General features: G+C 35.7%; 1 pseudogene; it reads left to right on the plus strand.

The window, feature by feature from the left end:
* The first annotated feature begins 3,280 nt into the window (after positions 1–3,280).
* On the plus strand, positions 3,281–18,430 carry LOC132170213 (pentatricopeptide repeat-containing protein At5g04780, mitochondrial-like; annotated as a pseudogene).
* Positions 18,431–20,240: the final 1,810 nt, after the last annotated feature.

Genomic DNA, 20,240 nt, shown 5'->3' on the forward strand with positions numbered 1-20,240 from the left:
GAAAACCTTTTATTTGAAAAACCGCCCAAAAACCAAACTTCAACTTCTGGCCGAACGTTCAATGGGGGACCATCGAACGTTCGAGCCCGACCTTTAGTGTGAATATTTGACTAAGGACCACCACCGAACGTTCGAGCATAATATCGAACACTTGATGTTAGTATGGAAAGTAATTTTGATCTATTATTCATCTTTTCATCTTTATGTACACTCCTCCCCCTATAAATACTTCAGCTTCTGGCCGAACGTTCAATGGGGGACCATCGAACGTTCGAGCCCAACCTTTAGTGTGAATATTTGACTAAGGACCACCACCGAACGTTCGAGCATAATATCGAACACTTGATGTTAGTATGGAAAGTAATTTTGATCTATTATTCATCTTTTCATCTTTATGTACACCCCTCCCCCTATAAATACCACCCCTTCTTCGCCCCAAACTCCACCCCTACACCAGAGAATTAGGATCATCTCTAATTCATTTGAACTGGATAATATTCAATTAGTTATATTTGAAAGGTATTTTTGTCAAAAGTGAAAAGACAAAAATACCCTTCAAGACACAAGAGCTTGTCAAAGCAAGTCGGCGGGGAATAGCTCCGATACCTAAGTCAGAATCCTTGCTGAAAGGAATGACAAACAATAATGCTTGAATTATCAAACTTCAGCTCCCTTACCTGTGGCATGATTCCCGCTATTTATACTAATTGATTTGAGCAGTGGAGGGGCCTACATTTTATCAATCTGTGAGGCAATACTCGCGAGGTGCTCATGTCGCTGTTGCGAGCTATGACGTGTCGCATGTATGGAGCTTGTTGCCCTGACACGGGAGCGACTCTAGATACAGTGACAAGACATGTGCCTAGTATCTGTTGGCGGTGTGTCACCTCTACAGGGTTTACTGTTTTGCAGCTGGGTTGCTCAAGGGGCGGTGAAGAGATAGAAGTCGGCTCGCGTGTTGAGTTGACATAATTCAGGATAGCATGCTTTTGCGATTAGGGCTGACAATTTTGACACGACCCGCGAACCCGACACAAACATGACACGAAAAAACAGGTATTGAGTTTGGCCTTATCGAGTTCGAGTCTTAATCGGATCCAGGCGCTGTGGGCTCGAGTGAAACCGAAGGGGTATATGGAGTCTCAGGACAGTGTACCCGATTAATTTCGTGTCTAGAGGGTCGACCCGCAGACTTGGTTACTGCTCGGGTCTAGTGTGTACCCACCAGATCCGTTTAAAAAAAAAAAAAAAAGTAAAAAGTAAAAAAAATCTTAATCCCTAAAAGTTGTGAATTATTTTTGTGTGTCTTTCATGATTTGTAATTATTTTTGTCTTTCCTCTTATTGCCATTGTACCTATGCAGATAAAGAGTGGCGGGATATAAGAGATCTTATGGGGATTTCTTGATAGCTAACAAAATTAATGATCCAATTTGTAGAGTATAAGCATGTGAGTGAAAATTAATTAAGTTTTATGTGGAAACATATTATAAGAGTAATTGGTTAATATAACTCAATTGAGTCCAAATTCCCAAAGAGTTAATCTCCTCTAAAGTGGTATCAAAGCTAGCTTAAGAGCTACCTTCTATGTGGTTGACATTTGTGATTATTGGGTCCAATTCCTTCAAATTAAATTGGTGGTTTGATGCGAATAAGTTGTTGGAAATGCACAAAATACTTATTGAAATAAAATAATAACAATCTGAAAATTAATTTTTGAAAATTGTTAATTTTGTGAATGTTTTTATTAACAATTGCATTGGTATTAATGTATTATTATTACATTTTTTTTTTAAAAAAAAAATTAGGGTTTAGGGTTTTTTTATCGGGTCGGGTTAGGTTACATTTTAAGAGCCCAAGTCGTATCGTGTCGTGTCAGGTCATGTATACCCAATATGACCCGGTTATTTTAAATGGGTCGTGTTTGATCATCTGGTTATTTTTCGTGTTACAATCGAGTTAGACCCGTTAACCCATTTAGTTAAACGAGTCGTGTTCGTACATAAATTAATCGTGTAATGAGTCCTTGCGGGTAAGTCGTGTCAAGTACCTATTTTTTCAGCACTTTATGCGATTGAAGGACTAAGGGGCGGTGATTAAACATGCCATTTAATGCGTACAAGTCGTTGTTAGACAAGGCTTCATTTGGTGATTGTTGGTTCGAGATGAAGTGGAGATCTCTACTTGGTCGAGAGGCGACTCGAGAGCTCCCTTTAGTGCTTCTAAACCGGTTGTGAGCGGCTTTGCGAATAGGCCCTTTGACCTTATTTTGTGTAAATAAAAACCTTTTCATCCGATCGATTCGAGAGCCTGACAGTTCGATAATGGGCCTTTGGTGGGCTGACCCACATCCCAACACTGTCGAACATAAAATTGAGGATTAATTGGTAGATTATTCATTTGTGAATGCATCGGTTCAATTTCAGGATTTGTATTTGGAAGAAAAACATGAGAAATTGACCAAAAAAAAAAAAAAATTGGTGTTAATAGGTTTCCTTTTCTTAACCTTCTTACATTGGTTCCATCCCCATAGCTAAACCCAAATTCTTGATGGAAGAAATCTAAAAAACTCAAGTAAATGATAGAAAATATATTTTGTATGATGTTTTTTCCCCTTATTTTTTAAGAGTTGGTTTAAATTAAATTTATGGTAAAATAAAATGGATTTGATTTGGATTCAATACACGAAGATATAATTTCTTGGTTTTGCCAACAAAGGGTAGTTCAATCGGCTGTGTACCATTTCATGAAGCGAATGTTATTAGTTTGAATCACCTTTCCCCTTCCTAGGAGTGGGCGTTGGTCGGTGTCGGCCAAAGTTGGAAGAAAAAATTGTTAACCGCACTAAAGTCGGTAATTTTACCGACTTTACTGACCAACATGTATTTCCGACACCGAACTGCAGTCGGTAATGTCGATATATGAAAAAATTAAAAATTATCGGCGAAAAGTCGGTCGGTAAAGTCGGTTTGGCTAACAAATTTTATTTCGCCTGCGGAACCGAAATTGTCGAAATAAAAAAATTGTTCCACCTACTGCCCATTAGTTAAGCGGTGTCGGTAGAAGTCGGTTGGCTATCGGTCAGTAGGCGATCGAAAGTCGGTAGGCAGTGAATTTGCCCAACCCTACTCTTTTTGTTGTGTTGACATGTAAAAAAAAAAAAAAAAAAAAATCTTGGTTTTTTTATTTTTATTTTTTATTATTATTATTTTTTAATTTCTTGGTATTTAGATGTGTTGCATATATGATAACAAAAATGAGAGAGAAGGTATAATCTATGTTAAATAATGGAAGTCAAAACCTTCAATTTCCCTTTACCAGCTACCACCACCACCGACGCTAACCCTTTCGTGTTTTATATATGCAAAGGCGTTTCTACGCCAACTCTTGGAGATCTTCGCGGGATCTCTCTCTCGCTCTCTCATCTCAGCAATCGAGGAAAGCAAAAAGCCTTTCCGTTTGATTCCAGCAAAGAAAGAGAAGAGATCAGCAGAGTCGCACAACCCTTTTAGATTTCTCTCTTTCTCTGAGTCTACGGATTTTCCATTTTCTAAAGGAATTGAGTAGAAGGTGCGATGGATTTGCGATCAAACCCTAGAACCGCCACTCGCTCGATCTTCTTCCTTTTAATCCTCCTCAACGCCTTCTTCTTGGCTCTCCACCCCGTCTCGGCTCAGGTTCTCTCTCGCTCTCGCTCTCGCTCTCGTATATTTTGTGAGTATATAGGTGTATTGATTGTGAGTAATTTGTTTTGTGTGAAATAGGAGTCTGTGATTGAAGCTGAGAAGGAAGAGTCTAGTGGATCCGGAGATCTGGGCCGCCGTGGCAAGGTCAGTCTCACCTCTCTCTTTTGCTCTCTACGGTCTGTTTGGCTGCTGGGAAAATTGACGAGAAATGGGAAAAGGACAATTTTATAATGTACACCTTGTATGTTGATTCTGGAGAAATGGAAGGTTAAATTGGTTTATTTTGTTGGGGAGAACCGAGGAAATGGAGAGGGAATGGATATCTGAATTATATTGCTTGCTGCTGGTTTGTTTTCAAAACAATTAAAACCATATTATCAACTAAGCCGAAGTCAAATTTTCCAAAACTTAAAGACTCCGTTCTATTCTACTTAAAATGCTTCCAGTTGAAAATTTAATAATTCTATTAGAAAGCACCAATTCACAAAATGGTTCTGAATCTGATTCCCATCTAGTTTTTTCATATACTCTGTTTTTTTTTTTTAAAAAAAAATACGTAATTGGTCCCAATGAGGGGATGGGGAGATACGAAAGTGACCTTTGCTTCATGAGTTGGTCATTGGGTTTTACCTTGGATTGCAAAAAATGGCGGACGAGGACCAAAACCCAGCCAGAGTTTTTTTGCTTTTACTGTAAGATTTGAGTATGTAGTTGAAGAAAGAAAGTTTAGGGTTGTTCAGCGGCAAAAATGGTTAGTGAGAGAGACTGACTAAATCTAGAAAAGTGCAGAGAGATATGAGAATCAGGTGGGGATGGGGGTGGGGAGAAGTGAAATATAATTGAAATCCAACCTGAACTAAGTCAACCATTCTCTATTGCTCGCCCGAGTACATTCTTGGTAAATAAGATAATTTATAAAGAAAAGAAAGAAAAGGCTAAACAGGCAACACTCATGTATCATTGGAAATATAAGATTATAAATTTGATTTTCATTTTCATCCTGATGTGCTTTAAGCAACTTTCGTGATTATTTTAAATTTATGATTCCAAGCTTGAATAACTGTTTTTTCCCTACTTTTTACCAAATAAACATAGCCCTAGATGCATGAAATTCTCTTTATGATGATTAGAACTTTCAGCTTCTTTCGTTAATAATATTTTCTCCACAACCCATGTGCCACATGTATGAAGTTCTAAAATTTTGGATTTTAAATGCTTCTGGTACACATAATTTCCTGTCTTTTTGAGAGAGGATTAAGCGTTGTGTAAAACTTGGGTATTCAAATTAGAAGATTTAGTTTATGGTTCTTTTTAATGTATTTGTTATAATAATTATATATTAATTTCTGTGTACAGTTTAATCTGCGCGACCTCGAAACTATTGGGGATAAGACTGGTCTCGATTCTGTTGGTGTCAGTCTCAACTTGAACTCTGAAGGTCTTGGAGTTTTTGATGCATTTTTAGCAAGTTTATCAATGATTCTCGTCAGTGAGGTTGGTGCACTCAATTTTTGGGGGTTATTAGCACAGGTTGTAGCAACTTTTGGTATATAACCTCTCGCATTTATCTTTATTCCTTTTTTTTTTTTTTTTTTTAATAAGTAATCGGCAAATATCATTACGAGCATCACCAACGAGCTCTTTAAAATGTACATTTAGCTAAAATTTAGAGAAGATTCTAAAAAGCACCCATTTATCAAGCTCCCCATCCTTTCTCCAAATTAATTCTTGTCAGAATCTCTATCCATATTTGATGCTAGTTTTTCTTTAGCCATTCATTATTTTATTACTTTCATTGTTTTCTCTCCCCATATGTAAACTTGGAAGCCTTTTTTTCTCTTTGGTGGTTAGTTTCAACCAACTAACAATCAATATAAAAATAATATTTAGTTAAAGTAGAGAAATATTTAGAGAGCTGGATATTTGGTGCTTGTAAAAAGTAGTTATATAAAATAACAGAAGTAGATTTTTTAGCTAAAATTTGGCTAAACTTTAGAGAGCTCATTGGTGATGCTCTAAAATTAGTTAAAGCATGAAAATGGACCAATTCATATTAACAAACAAGTGACAATGCTTGCCTTTTGATGCTGGTTGTATGATATATTTCCTTTCTTTATGGGATTGCTGCTTATTGACTTGATGATTTTTTTTTTCTCTTTAATTGACAATTATGCTCTAGATTGGAGATGAGACATTTATAATAGCGGCTCTTATGGCAATGCGTCACCCCAAGTCAATTGTTTTATCTGGTGCACTCTCTGCCTTGATTGTAATGACAGTGAGTTTAGCCAAGTTTCTCGGAGTACAGTAATTGCTTCATTTCCTTTACCCCTTGCTCTTTTTGTGGTTCTGATGATGTAATCATTTCTTGATGCTGCAATGGAATGGTTCCAGAAACTGCAAAGCACTAATAAGTGAAAAAAAAAAAGGTGCTCTCTTATTGTTATCAAGATTAAAGAAGTTGTGCATGTCATTAGGTACTTTCCACTGGACTTGGTAGGATTGTGCCAAATTTAATATCCAGAAAGCATACAAATAGTGCAGCTACAGGTATTGTCTTCTGCTTTTTCTTTTTTTTTTGGATTTTGTTTTCTTCTTTTGGTCACATAGCCATTAGATTAGTGAAGCATGTAGAAAATTGGCAGTGGTCTTGTAATGTTGACTTAAAATTACTTATGTATAGCTGGCATTATATTCCCTATCACTATCTGGAAACAACGCAGAAGATAATACAATAAACTGTAAATGTATCTCTATGCACCATGATGTCTTATTGTGTAGATCATGCCTTGGTTGGCCGAATGTTTTTTGAAAAAGGTACAAGCCAGCATATGAGATGAGGTTAGCACCTGGTTACTATTTGGGACTTAGACAACCTTTGGTGCTGCTTTAACCTGCCTGAAATTATATTTCTTGATGCCTTTTCTTGATTGATTACAGTATGGTGCTTGATAAGATTTGCTGATCAACTGTATTAAACTGTTTTTTTTATTGTCTTTGTTGCGGCTCTACCAATTTTGAATGAACCTTGAATTTGGGTTCCCTCTTCCCAACTTTTGAATTTTATATTGTGTTTTTTAGATTGTGTTTCCAGTTTGTTTATCAAATTATTCTCTGTCCCATATTGTTTGTCCACATAAGAAAAACTAATCTTTTAGAAGGACGGTACTCGATAATTTAAGAGGACATTATTTACTGCATTGCCTTTGAAATAAAAGTAACATAACGAGGGTATTGACGTTTCAAGTAAAGAAAAGGGTAACTTAGGAAAGTTATTGAATTTGTTTTTTTGATAAGTAAAAGTTATTGAATTTGTGTCCATTAACTTTTCAAAGTGGATGGTATTTGGGACTTCCCAAAATGGAATAGAGGGCAAACAATATGGGAGTAGATAACATGAGTTGGCATCTGAATGAGGTCAAATGAACCTAAGCTTTCTGTATCGTTTCCATATGCAGTTCTTTATGCATTTTTTGGGTTGCGGTTACTTTACATTGCCTGGAGATCAGATTCAAAATCTTCTCAGAAAAAAGAGATTGAAGAAGTATGTATTTTATGATTCATTTCGAGTTTCAGACTTGCATATATTCTGTTCCATTCGAATAAATGTATGCCTTTCTTTTTTCTTTTTCAATTTCTTGATTAACAAATAAATATCCAATAGCTTGTCTAGACATCTGATTCCACTTTTTGAAATTTATGGATGTCTATTCAAGTGAGGAACTTTTCTTTTCCTTCTTTTTCAGCTCTTACAATTCAAAGAAGTTTTTCAAGTTCTCTATTCTTATAATTTGTTTTTTACTCGCATATATTTTCTAATTTATTACTATTCATTGAAGGATGCTGCATTAAATACCCTGTTCAGGCCTGCACATGCAAATTAATTTTGTTGAATTTGGTACTTTCCTTGCCCTGAAATTGATTTCATATCATGTATTCAGGTAGAAGAGAAACTTGAGGGTGGACAAGGGAAAACAACCTTCCGCCGCTTCTTTTCAAGATTCTGTACACCAATATTTTTGGAGGTATGCCTTGCGCACATGGTTCTTATTTCTCTGAGAAATGTTACGTATACTCCTAAGTGTTCACCCTCAAATGGTTACTCCCTGACATATCAATGAAAATTATCATTGGATGATACATGTACTTCATTATTGTCTCATCCAATGGTGATTTTTACTGCCACGTCAGGGAGTAAGCACTTGAGAGTATGTGAAGCACTCAACTATTTCTTTATGACATTATAAATGCTGAAAGTGAGATTCTTATATTTATGTTCTTTATTAATTCAACATTTGCAGTACATATAAATTATATATGATCTTTCTACCTAAAGAACAAATAATTAAAGAAGGGTCCCTGGGCATGATTTTTCATATTCTGATGTGTATTCAACTGAGTCTTTTAGGAGTTATTTGTTTTTAAGTCTTATGTTGACTGTCGTGGCTGAAAAGAGTTCTGTTTCACTGTTTGTAGGCATTCATATTAACATTTCTAGCAGAATGGGGAGACCGTAGCCAGATAGCAACAATTGCTGTAAGAATATTTTTTTGGGCTCTTTCCTCCATTTGGTTCATTTGTGGCTCATTTTACATTTATTCACGGTTATTGCCCATCATGAATGAATTCAGTTTGCTCCTCTGTACTCCCTTATATGTGTTTTTATTTTGGTTCTTTCATTCGAGTGTGGAACTATTCAAAAATAAGTTCTGATATTAAATTTTTATTGTCATTATATGGATTCTTAGTGTGTGATCATGCTTACTTTACAAGATATATGATTAAGGACAATTATAATGTAAGAAAGCTATAGGTTAAAGTTGCAGTTTTTTCTTTGACAGAATTAAGTGGACCTAGGAATAATATTTATGTGATCCCACTGTTTCTTCTGCGGACAGTGTCTGATTCAAAAAGATTGTTAAAAGAAAAAGAACTTCTGTATAGCGGTTTTGTTTGTTTGTGTTCAGCACCCATGTGCTCCCTTATATGATTGGCTATCAACTCCAAACTTTGCTGCTTTTGGTTTTGAGATGTAAAAGGATAAGTTATGAGGTGCCTATTTCCAAATAAGTTTGTTTTAATTTTTTTTCTTTCTGTTAAGAGTTAAGTTTGGATCTAGCCTAAATACTCAAATTGCAAATGAGTGGTAGTGTAGCGTAGGCTCTCTGGAATGCCAAATTTGGGTGGGCTTTTGGGAAGAATGGAACCATTTATATATATATATTCAGATTTTTATAAAGGAACGGAGTATACTGACTTGGAAATACCCAATGGTTATATATATGGGGTACTTCATTGACTATTTTATGCAACGGTCAACATATTTAGCAGTTATGAGAGTTATACTTGCATCAAAAGTCATCATATGCAAATTTTGAACAGAAGTGGCTTACCTCTCTAGTTTGGTAATAGAACACTCGTTCCTCGCCATTGAAATACTGTCAGTGTATGTAGTAATGGAAAATGTTTTATTTTGGGCATTCTTGATTTTCAAAGTAGATTGTTTTCTTGTGGAACACTTGCCTTTCATATCCATATAGATCTGATCCTACAGAATGTGTTTGTTTTCTTTTCATATTCAAAGAATCCTGTAGTATTTGCTTGAATTTTGCCGTGTCAAGTCAAATTTTGGAAATTTAAAGTTAATTTAGTTTCTAATATTTTTTGGACAATGACTTCTGGTTCTGCAGCTGGCTACACACAAAAACGCCATTGGAGTGGCCGTGGGTGCCACAATAGGACATACCATCTGCACCTCATTGGCAGTGGTGGGAGGAAGCATGCTAGCATCTAAGATCTCACAACGCACGGTTGCCACAGTTGGAGGGTTGCTGTTCCTCTGCTTTTCACTGTCTTCCTATTTCTATCCGCCCTTATAATTGTGAAATCGTAGGCTAACCTGATTCTTTTAGAGCATCAAGTCTCTTCATTAGAACTTTCTCGTTTTTTCTTTTTTTTTTTTTGGGAAGGTGTGGGTTGTTGTATTAAAAAAAAAAAAAGGTATGATACAAACTGATACCAAATTTTTTCATTATATATATATTTTCGAAAAATTAGTTTACCGATATATGTTTGGCTCATGAATTCCAAAAATCTTTAGGTAAATCCAAAGAAACTTCTTCCTCAATGCACCCAATGCCAAATAGTTGCCAAAAAGCACAAGCCAGAAGCAAGATGGCTATGGCAAAACCAAAATTGAGAAAAAAGTGTTTGATGATTAGAGTGAGGCTATTTCCTCAACTGTTGCGATCGGATATCATGAAGCATCATCAGGTGTTTGTAGTTTAGGGTAATATTGATGCGTGTATTTATTCTTCGATCCACATTTATGCATGAGGCTGAGAGTTCGGTTGAGCAAGAACGCTACACAGCCGCTAGCAACAGGAGCATGTTTATGTTGTTTGGATGCTGTGATTGCGGAAAAATTACAGTTGTTTTGGGTTGCTTTATCATACTAGTTGTTCATGGTTGACTTCATGCAGCATTCCCATGTACTGTATAATGGAGTTTCTTGGGGGGTTGGAGGGCATAACTTAGTAATGAAGTTAATTTGTGTGCAAGTTAGCACACACTTTTGGACATTAATATGTACGCATTAAACCAGACGAGGTGTGACGTGAACATTAAATAGTATGTTGCTTTAATGTGTTTGATAAAATATTGTTTTTTTGTGTCATCCCTGACGTGGGGGTTGCTATTCTTAAGCTAGCAAGGGGTTTAATTGAAAAATATTTGTTCTTAGGATGGAGGTGTGCACAATAGTTATTTTTTCAAACCACTATGAGCATGTTTGAGATTGTATTTAAAAGGTCTAAAAGTGCGTTTAACACTTAAAAAGTTCGTTTGAAGAAAAAAGTACTAGTTTGATAAAAAAATTAAATGCGGTTTTAAGGGTTCAAAAAGTTGTAAAATGACCAAAACGCACTATTGGCAAAAATTTAAAGTTTTTGCCAAAAAGTGTTTTTTTGAATTAAAAGCTCTATTTTTCAAATACAATTCCAAACATGCTTTAAATTCCCTCAATTTCAGCAATGCAAACCACAAAACACACCCAAAGTGTACGGATGACACCAAATTTGATCCCAATGCTGTACAAAACTGAAGCCCAAAAACCTGCCTTGGTTTCGTAACGACCCAAAACTAGTTTGAAACCAAATACAGAGTCTGCTTGAAATTGTGTTTGAGAAATAAAGTTTTTGAGTCAAAAGAATACTTTTGAGCAAAAACTTCATTTTTATGGTCTGTCTGAGATTGCGTTTGAGGGGCCTATAAGTGATTTTAACATTCAAAAAGTCCGTCTAAAGAAAAAAAATACTCGTTTGGCAAAAAAAATTAAAAGCGCTTTTAAGGTCCAAAAAGCCTAAAAATGACCAAAAAAACATTTTTAGCAAAAGCTTAAAAATGAAGCTTTTATCTACAAGCTCTTTTTGACTTAAAAGCTTTATTTCTCAAACGCAATCCCAAACATGCTCTTAAGATTTTACTAAAAGTGTGTTTTGACAATTTTTAAGCTTTTTGGACTCTTAAAAGTGCTTTTAATTTTTTTACCAAATAAATATTTTTTTTTTGAAACCAATTTTTTGAGTGTTGAAAACTTTTAAATTCTTAAAAGGCAATCCAAAACCGGCCCTAAACCCACTTCCAAATAAGCCGAAAGGATTTCACGCGTGTTTTCATTTCATTTTCAACATTTTCACTTTACCTCTTTCTCTCTCCCCGAAAACGCTGCCTTTCTCCCTCTACCGGCCCGCCACTGCCGCCACCACTAAGCACTGACGCCGAACACCATCCAGTGCCTCCGCTCACCACCAACAGTGCCGGCACCCACCATCCGGTGCTTCTCTCCCCAAACGCTACTCTTTCTCTCTCACCTTCCGCCCACCACAACCCACACCTTCCGCCTCCGCCCACCACCGGCACCATAGCGTCAAACACATCAAAACCATTTCACTTCCCGTTCAGCATTTTCGTCTCCTCTTCTCAGCGTCAAAAACATATCCCCATTTCTCTCAGCCATCGTTCTCCACCGTCAACAACCACTTACTGTCGGCGATGCAACGTTCTCTCCCTCACGCACATCCCTCTCTCTCTACTAAGCCACACATTACAACTGACATGCACGCCTGTTTGACTAAAAGGGTGTTGGTTCGACTCCCTATAGCTGCAGTTTCTTTAAAAACTACCGCACTCTGGGCTTGAAAGAGTCTTAATACTTTCAGAGCATATTGATGACTACGAAGCATTAGAATCTGATGATGCTGGATTGGTTACAAATGTTAAACAATGAGATGGACTTGTCTAAGCTTATGCTTTAGCTCAACTGCATTTTCCAGACCATCCCACTTTTTCTCTCTGGTTTCCTTAACCACAAGTCGTCTATACCAGTCCTACTGGTACCACTCTTCACCATACCATTATTCAACAAATGAGTCAGCTGTTGGCGTCCTTCATGCCAAGGCGGTCAAGAGTGGTGCTTTCCAAAATTTGGACGTGGGTAATCATATTTTGAATGTCTGTGTGAAATCTCAAGATTTTGATTATGCACAGAAGTTGTTTGATGAAATTTCTGACAAAGATGTTCGTACTTGGACAATTCTTATGTCGGGCTACGCACGAATTGGGGCGTCTAGAATGGTGTTGGACCTCTTTAACGATATGCAAATTGAGGGTGTTCGTGCAAACCAATTTACATTGTCAAGCGTTTTAAAGTGTTGTTCTAGTGGAAGTGATCTCCGAATGGGTAAAGGAATTCACGGGTGGATATTAAGAAATGGGATTAATTTGGATGTCGTATTGGAGAACTCTGTTCTTGACTTTTATGTCAAATGTGGGGTATTTGATTATGCAGAAAAATTGTTTGAATTAATGGTTGAGAGAGATATTGTGTCCTGGAACATAATGGTTGGTGCAAATTTGCTTGTTGGAGACATGAAGAAGTCTCTAGGTATGTTCAGGAGTTTACCCAATAAAGATGTTACAAGTTGGAATACGATCATCGATGGGCTAATGCGAAATGGATACGAAAGAACCGCATTGGAGTTACTATACGAGATGGTGAAGAATGGACCAGAGTTCAATAAAATTACTTTTTCCATAGCTTTGGTTTTGGTTTCTTCTTTATCCATCATGGACGTAGGGAGACAAATTCATGGCCTTATTTTGAGGTATGGTTTTCAAAACGATGGGTTTGTAAGGACTTCACTTATAGATATGTATTGCAAGTGTGGGAAAATGGAAAAGGCATCCATAATCTTCAGAAAAATGCCTCTGGCCTGTGTGAGAGAAAAAAATTCCAAGTTTATTTCTGATGAATTAACGACAGAAATTGTTTCTTGGAGTTCAATGGTTTCCGGGTATGTTCGGAACGGTGAGTATGAAGATGCTTTGAAAATGTTTATCTCTATGGTCCGAGAACAAGCTGAAGTGGACAGATTTACTGTCACAAGCATTATCTCTGCATGTGCTGATGCTGGGATTTTGGAACTTGGTCGTCAGATCCATGCATATGTTCAGAAAGTTGGTCACACAATAGATGTTCATTTTAGTTCCTCGTCAATTGACATGTATGCTAAGTGTGGTTGTTTGGATGATGCTTGGACAGCTTTTAAGGAAACTGTTAATCTGAATGTTGTGTTATGGACTTCAATGATAATTGCTTGTGCTTTACATGGGCAAGGGAGGAAAGCCCTTTGTCTTTTTGACCAAATGATGCATAAGGGGATTAAACCAAATGAGGTTACTTTTGTGGGGGTTTTAAGTGCATGTAGCCATGCAGGGCTGCTTGAAGAAGGTAACAAATATTTCAGGTTGATGAAAGAAGTTTATGGCATCAAGCCTGGAGTTGAACACTTTACTTGTATGGTTGATCTTTATGGTCGAGCTGGTCATTTGGATAAGGCAAAGGAGTTCATTCGTGAAAATGGTATCTCTCACTTGACTGGGGTTTGGAAATCATTTCTATCTTCTTGCAGACTTCATAAAAATATTGAGATGGGAAAGTGGGTTTCTAAAACACTTCTTCAGCTTGAACCTTTAGATTCAGGACCTTATATTTTGTTGTCAAACATGTGTGCCACCAGTGAGAGATGGGATGAGGCAGCTAAAATGAGGAGCTTGATGCAACGGAGAAGGGTTAACAAAGTCCCTGGTCAGTCTTGGATCCAACTGAAGAATCAAGTCCACACTTTTGTAATGGGAGATAGGTCACACCCACAAGATACAGAGATATATACATACTTGGATGAGCTGATTGGAAGATTGAAGGAGATCGGATACACATATGATGTGACGCTTGTGATGCAAGATGTAGAAGAAGAACAAAGGGAAGTGCTTCTTGGTTATCACAGTGAAAAACTTGCAGTTGTGTATGGCATCATTAGCACAACTTCTGGAATGCCTATTCGGGTAATGAAGAACCTTCGGGTTTGTACTGACTGTCATAATTTTATCAAGTATACTTCTGAGCTTTTGCATAGGGAAATAATTGTGAGAGATATTCATCGATTCCATCACTTTAAGCATGGCCACTGCTCTTGTGGAGATTACTGGTGAGCAAAATTTGGGTATCTCGGGTATATAGTCTTGCAAGTCATAAATCATTCTAGTGACAATCTAGATTCAGTCGCCATAATTGGAAGCACTTCACTTGTATGTATTTGAACCATGGAATGGAGCTAGTAACAATCTAATAGAGAAAGAATGGAGCTCACGTTCTATAATTCTTCAAGTCAAGCTTCCTAGTCCTCTCTTATTCATCTTGAAAACGCAGGTACCTTTCAATATCTTGGGATTTTTTTTTTTAATTTTTTTGTTTCTACTACTATTTGATGGTGAAGTATAATATTGTAAATGCTTTCTTCCTCCCTCCCTGAATAGGCCACATTTTTAGTTTCAGGTTCCTGAAATTTGTGTCCATTACTAAAAAGTCAAAAGCAATTCGTGCTCATTTTCCCAGAATAGCCTCCCAATACTACTAAATAGAAGTTATAAAGAAATCTTTTTTTTTTTAAATGAGAACTACAATGTAGGACAAAAAATAGAAAAGTGAAAAAGTGAGAATGCATTTAATGCAATCTTCTTAAATTTTCTTATCTCTTAAATGGGACTATAATTTCAAGACAAAAAGATTATTATATGTAGTTTTTTTTATTGCTAAGTTACATATGTATCCATAGGGATGGTAACATGTTGGGGTAGGACTTGTAAGGTTGGGAAAAGGGATGGGGAATCAGTGGACCATCTTCTTCTTTATTGCGAGGTTGATTGTGCCATTTGGAATATTTTCCTCAGTCGATTTGGGTTATGCCTAGATGAGTATTTGATTTGTACGCTTGTTAGTGGACTGCCGGTAGCACTCGGAGTGCTGCGGTGTGGAATATGGTGCATTCATGCCTTTTGTGGTGTCTATTGGAGGAAAGGAAAGATAGAAGTTTTGCGGACCACGAGAGGACTTTGGAGAAGGTTAAGTCTTTATTTTTCAACATTTTGTATCTCTAGCTAGCTACTTATGTTTCTCCTGTGGTGATTAGTTACCATGATTTTCTAGTTCTTTTTAATACTTTATATCTCTAGACAGTTGCTTATGTTTATCTTATGGTGATTAGTTACCATGATTTTCTTATTCTTTTTATCTCTACTAGTTAGGTGGCTTCTCTTGTATACTTTCTGTGTATATGAGGCACCTTACACTTTTAATGATTATCTCAATTACTTAAAAAAAAAAATGTTGGGGTAGGATGGGGGACCCGATTCCTCGTCCTCGTCTTTGTCCACACCAAGTTAAACCATTCCCAGTCCCACCTTGTCGTTGCATTGGGTATGGGTGGGGATAGGCAATCTTATTAGGCATAATATTATCATAGTAGTGTGGTTTTACACGTGTAAAAATTCTACGGAATTAGTTAGTCATGTTCTACTTCTCTGTCTAGTTCCTAGAGAACTATGGTTGTCAGTGTTCTCAATCATTTGGAGTATAGAGGGTGATGCCAAAGATAGTTATGAGTTGTTTGAAGTGTTGGAAAAGGAAATTTGACCAGCACGAAAATTTACTGTCTAGAACACCATTCCACTTTGTCTTATGTGAACTGTATGGAGAGATTAAAATAGTCGGAATTTTGAAGGGGTTGAGCATACAATTCTAAAGCATAAATATTCATTCTTGAGAGTGGTGTTTGATTGGATGTCTGCTTTTGACAGTTCTTACATGATTGTATGAATTCCAGATTGTAAAACATTACCGGAACCCTTGTACACTTCTTCCATTGTACAGTGTCTTTTGAGGCATATTCTGTCTTTCACTCTTCTGTTCTGTTGTTGTGTACATGTAAGAAGGATTAACAAATCCCTCTTTCTTTCTTTTCCTTTTGGTTTGACAAGACAAGTAGTAATGAATAGTGCCAGAAAAGAGGGCATAACCCATGTAGAGGGTAGGGATACAGTAGAAGCCCTTGGAAAAGCAGATCATACTGTTAAGCTTCACGCCTCCAAAGAATCTGAGTACAAATAAGAATGATCCAATCAACCAATTACCAAAACTCTACTCCCTCAAACCACTTTCCAAGTTAAACCAATCCTCTCTACTTCAAACCTTTCTGTGAGCCATGAATTCTATCTTTGAACTAGGCGTTGCCCTGGGCTTCTCCCACCAAATAAGTCATCAACTCCAGTAATCCATCAACTCAAGCCATTGCCAGAGTCTTCAGCAAGCTGTCATCTCTACCACTAATTAGAGATTACTAAGTACGCCATACAAAACAATAGCACCAGAGACCACATCTCATTTTCAAGTTAGGCACTTTTAAAGGAGATAATCCTGTCTTTTTGTTCCTTTACATTTACGAACTTAACATGTGCTACTTTTCTAGCCAAGTTCTCTTCTTCATTGTTCAGTGGCAAGAGAGCCCTCTCTTTTCAGATAAATGGGTGATGCCAAGGACTTTAGTTGAGTTGCTCGCATGTTGGCAAGGAAGGTTTGGTCATAATAAGAGCAACAAAATTTAGAATGTGATTCCGTTTTGTGTAATGTGAACAATTTGGAGACAAAGGAATAGTTGAACTTTTAAAGGGGCTGAGCTTTCATGGGTTCTCATAAGTCTTTGTTCTTGAGATCATTATATAATTGGATGACCGCTTTATGCAGTATTCATTCTACTACATTTTTATATTTTTGACCTTCTCAACTTCAGATTGTAACTTCTAGGAGTTGCTCTTGCCATCCAGTGTTCTTGTGCATTCTCCTGTTATTGATGTATTTATTCTCCCAACTGCATGCTTGTACAAAACCTAGGACTTGAAAGACCTCCATCTCTCCCAGTGGCCCTTCTAATTGGTCACCATGGCCCCTTTATCACAGCTGTTTTGAAAAAAATCAGGGAATACAGTTTTTAGAGGTTCTTTCACCACTCTCAAAAAAAAAAAAAAACTCCCATGCTCTGTTTTGAAGTGGACATTCTAAGTAAATACATTCTACGTTTGTTTGTATACTTGGTCCCTTTTTTTTTTTTTTTTAATTTTTAATTTTTTTAATTTTTAATTTTTAATTTTTTTTATGGTTAGGTTATCCATGTTCAGTTCAATCAAGAAAGAATTTTGATGTATTTAGATTCCAATCCCGAAAATTTTAGTGGTTCTCTTCTCATTCCTTATAATTTTTAGTTTGTTCATTTCTAATATAATTCAGAAACTTCTGAGCATAAAAAAAATCCGATCTAATTTCAGTAAAGAGAAAAAAAATGAATTGTACTATTTAATGGAGTAAGTCAAGGGTCAATAATAGACCATTGAGGCATCAGATAGATTTTAAGACCAAATGGATAGTATTTTCCAAGTATTTCTTTGGAAAATTCAACTGATATATGTTTTGAGGGATTGATGGTAGAGAAACCTAATTTTGAAATGCAGATTTAAAGTCCTGGTAGGTTCTCGGTGGATTTGCTTTTATTTGCAGCAAGTTAAAAGTTTGACATGATAGAAGCATGCAACTATCAGGAACGAACAGGTCCACTTGGTTCTAATGGTGACAGTTTAGAAGTTTGAAACTGTGTATCTTAAATCATAGAATTAAGTTTGACAGTTTAGAAGGACTAGATGTTTCTTCTTATTGCTTGAGTATTACATGGTTTTCAGATATAATGTTTAGCATGTGTTTGACTCTATTAGAATATAGTTTTTATATGTTTTCCTTAGAGTTCGATTGGTGTAAATATACATTCCTCTTGTTATTTTATTCATTATTTTCATATCTTAAAATTTTATGAAAAGCTTCCAGTCAAAATGTCTATGCAAAGGAATAACAACATAATAAAAATTATCTATAATATTATATGCTGAGCAAATTCTCTTAATTTTTCAATTATGATATATCTCAAATTTTGTTTGGCCATTCAATTTGTGTTACTGATTATACATGCTATTCTATGGTATTATAATCAACTATAAATTGTCTTCTGACAAATTACAGATCAATAATTCCAGAACTAACAGTGAGAAACACTCAATGTTAGGTGGGGTGGGGAAGGAAAGGAAGCAGACTGTTTTCATATCTCCCATGCTCTGGATTTGATATTATTGCGGTTAACAAAATAGAATCTGAGGTGAGTAATTGAAACTTGAAAGCTTCCTCCTCTCGAAAGTATCAAATGGTTTTCTAATGGTACTGTTTTTCTGGTTGAAGTCGAAGTCCATGTAACTTGTACTATAATCAATGGAAGATAAAAGGATTGACAGAGAGTGTGATGGTTTCAGTCATATTATTGGTACTCTTTTCTTTTTCTTTTCTTCTTCTCAAATTATCCCTAGCAGCAAACGAAAAAGGACTTGAGTTTTTAATTTTGATAATCAAGTATCTAAGTTTTTTCCCATTGACAATTAAGGATTTGAGTTTTGGTCATTTGACAGATAAGGACTTTTCTTTAATTTCCTTCAAATTTTAACAGTGGAAGTGTTAGCTGTAATCTTTTCCTCATAAGACCAATAAAGTTGCGCCATGTGTACCAGAGAAAAAAAGGCCCCAAAAATTTTTAAAAAGTGAAAGAACAAAAAAAAAAAAAAAAATTTCGCCTTATTTGTGGTGCATGTGGCGCAATTTTATTGGTTTTATGTGGGAAAAGATACAACTTTAACTTAATTTGTTAAAATCTAAATGGAAAAATTGACGAAATGACCTATTTGTGAAATGGTCAAAATTCATATCTTAGCCAAAACTCGGATCCTTAATTGTCAAACTAAGAAACTTAGAACTTTGCCTGTCATGAGGTCAAAATTTAATAGGGTACAAGACAATTTCCCTTGAAAATATGCATGTTTTTTGTTAACCATTAGCCCTTTATTGGTGAAGATGGTAGTCACATATTAATATATTAATTCATTATATATATACACACACATAAGAGGGAATTGTATTGGTGGGATCAGTAACTTATGGCATTGGGATTGCTTTTGTCCTTTTTCTGTTTTCTCCAGTTTGGTAGCATCTCTTTATAAATTCTTGTTTGGGTTTTATTAACTTCAAAAAGAGAAAACAAATCTGTTTTTCAATCAATTTTAGTGCTGCACTGAAAACAACTTTTTTCTGTGAGATTTGGTAAGCAGTAAGCTATATATATATATATACTTTATCCAAAAAGATGAAGAAGAAAAAAGAAGGAAGGTTTTGTTGATATGTGGAATTGCTTTATATGTATGTAGGTGGAAGCTGTTGGAATAGTCTTATCAATGAAAATGAACATTTGAAAACACTCTTTTCTTTCTCTGTGTTTCTAACTGGAATATGTTGTTTTTTTTTTTTTTTTTGGGAAAGGGAAATATGTTGTTTTGTATTTCTTTCTTTTTCCATTTGTTTGGTAGAATCGTACACAACCAGGATCTCGTAATTATATAAACCCAAAAAGAAAAGACGAAGAATGGGGATTAAAGAGTCTAGTCCCATTATAATTCCATCTACCACATTCTTTAATGGGTTTAGTGGAGATTTACTGAAAAAAAAATAATAAAAAAAAAAAATCAGTTTATATAGCTCATTGGGAGAGCAGTTGGATAGGCCTCCTTATGAATGCATGTGACACCTGTTGTAAAGTTAACTTAAATATCATTTACTTTTGGCTGTAACATATGGATTAATTATAAATGACATATGACACATATGCCACATTTATTTACTTTTTTATTTTTTTTGGTGTGGTTCTCAGACAATTTAGCTACCCTTTGGAGACGTATTTACTGTTATTTAAAGAGGCATGTTATACGATCATCTTTAAACCATCTTTTTTTTTTTTTCTTTTTTTTTTTTTTACAAATTCAATGGATCAATCATTAAATTTTTGGACTTATGTGGAAGACACACAAATTCAATGGTGGATTCATTCATTTACTATGAAAATAGTTAAAAAATGGTTAAAGAAGAATGAATTCTATAATCACTCTTATCTAAATTAAACACAATTACGGGTGTTTAATAATTTATTCAAAATAGGGAATAACGGGGTGGAATCAAATATTTAGAATTGATTCTATTATAATTCCTTCTCTTTCTTTTTTTGAACAAAATTCTATTATAACT

This window comes from Corylus avellana, chromosome ca2 (genome assembly GCF_901000735.1).
Source record: "Corylus avellana chromosome ca2, CavTom2PMs-1.0".
In the NCBI taxonomy this organism is placed as follows: Eukaryota; Viridiplantae; Streptophyta; class Magnoliopsida; order Fagales; family Betulaceae; genus Corylus; species Corylus avellana.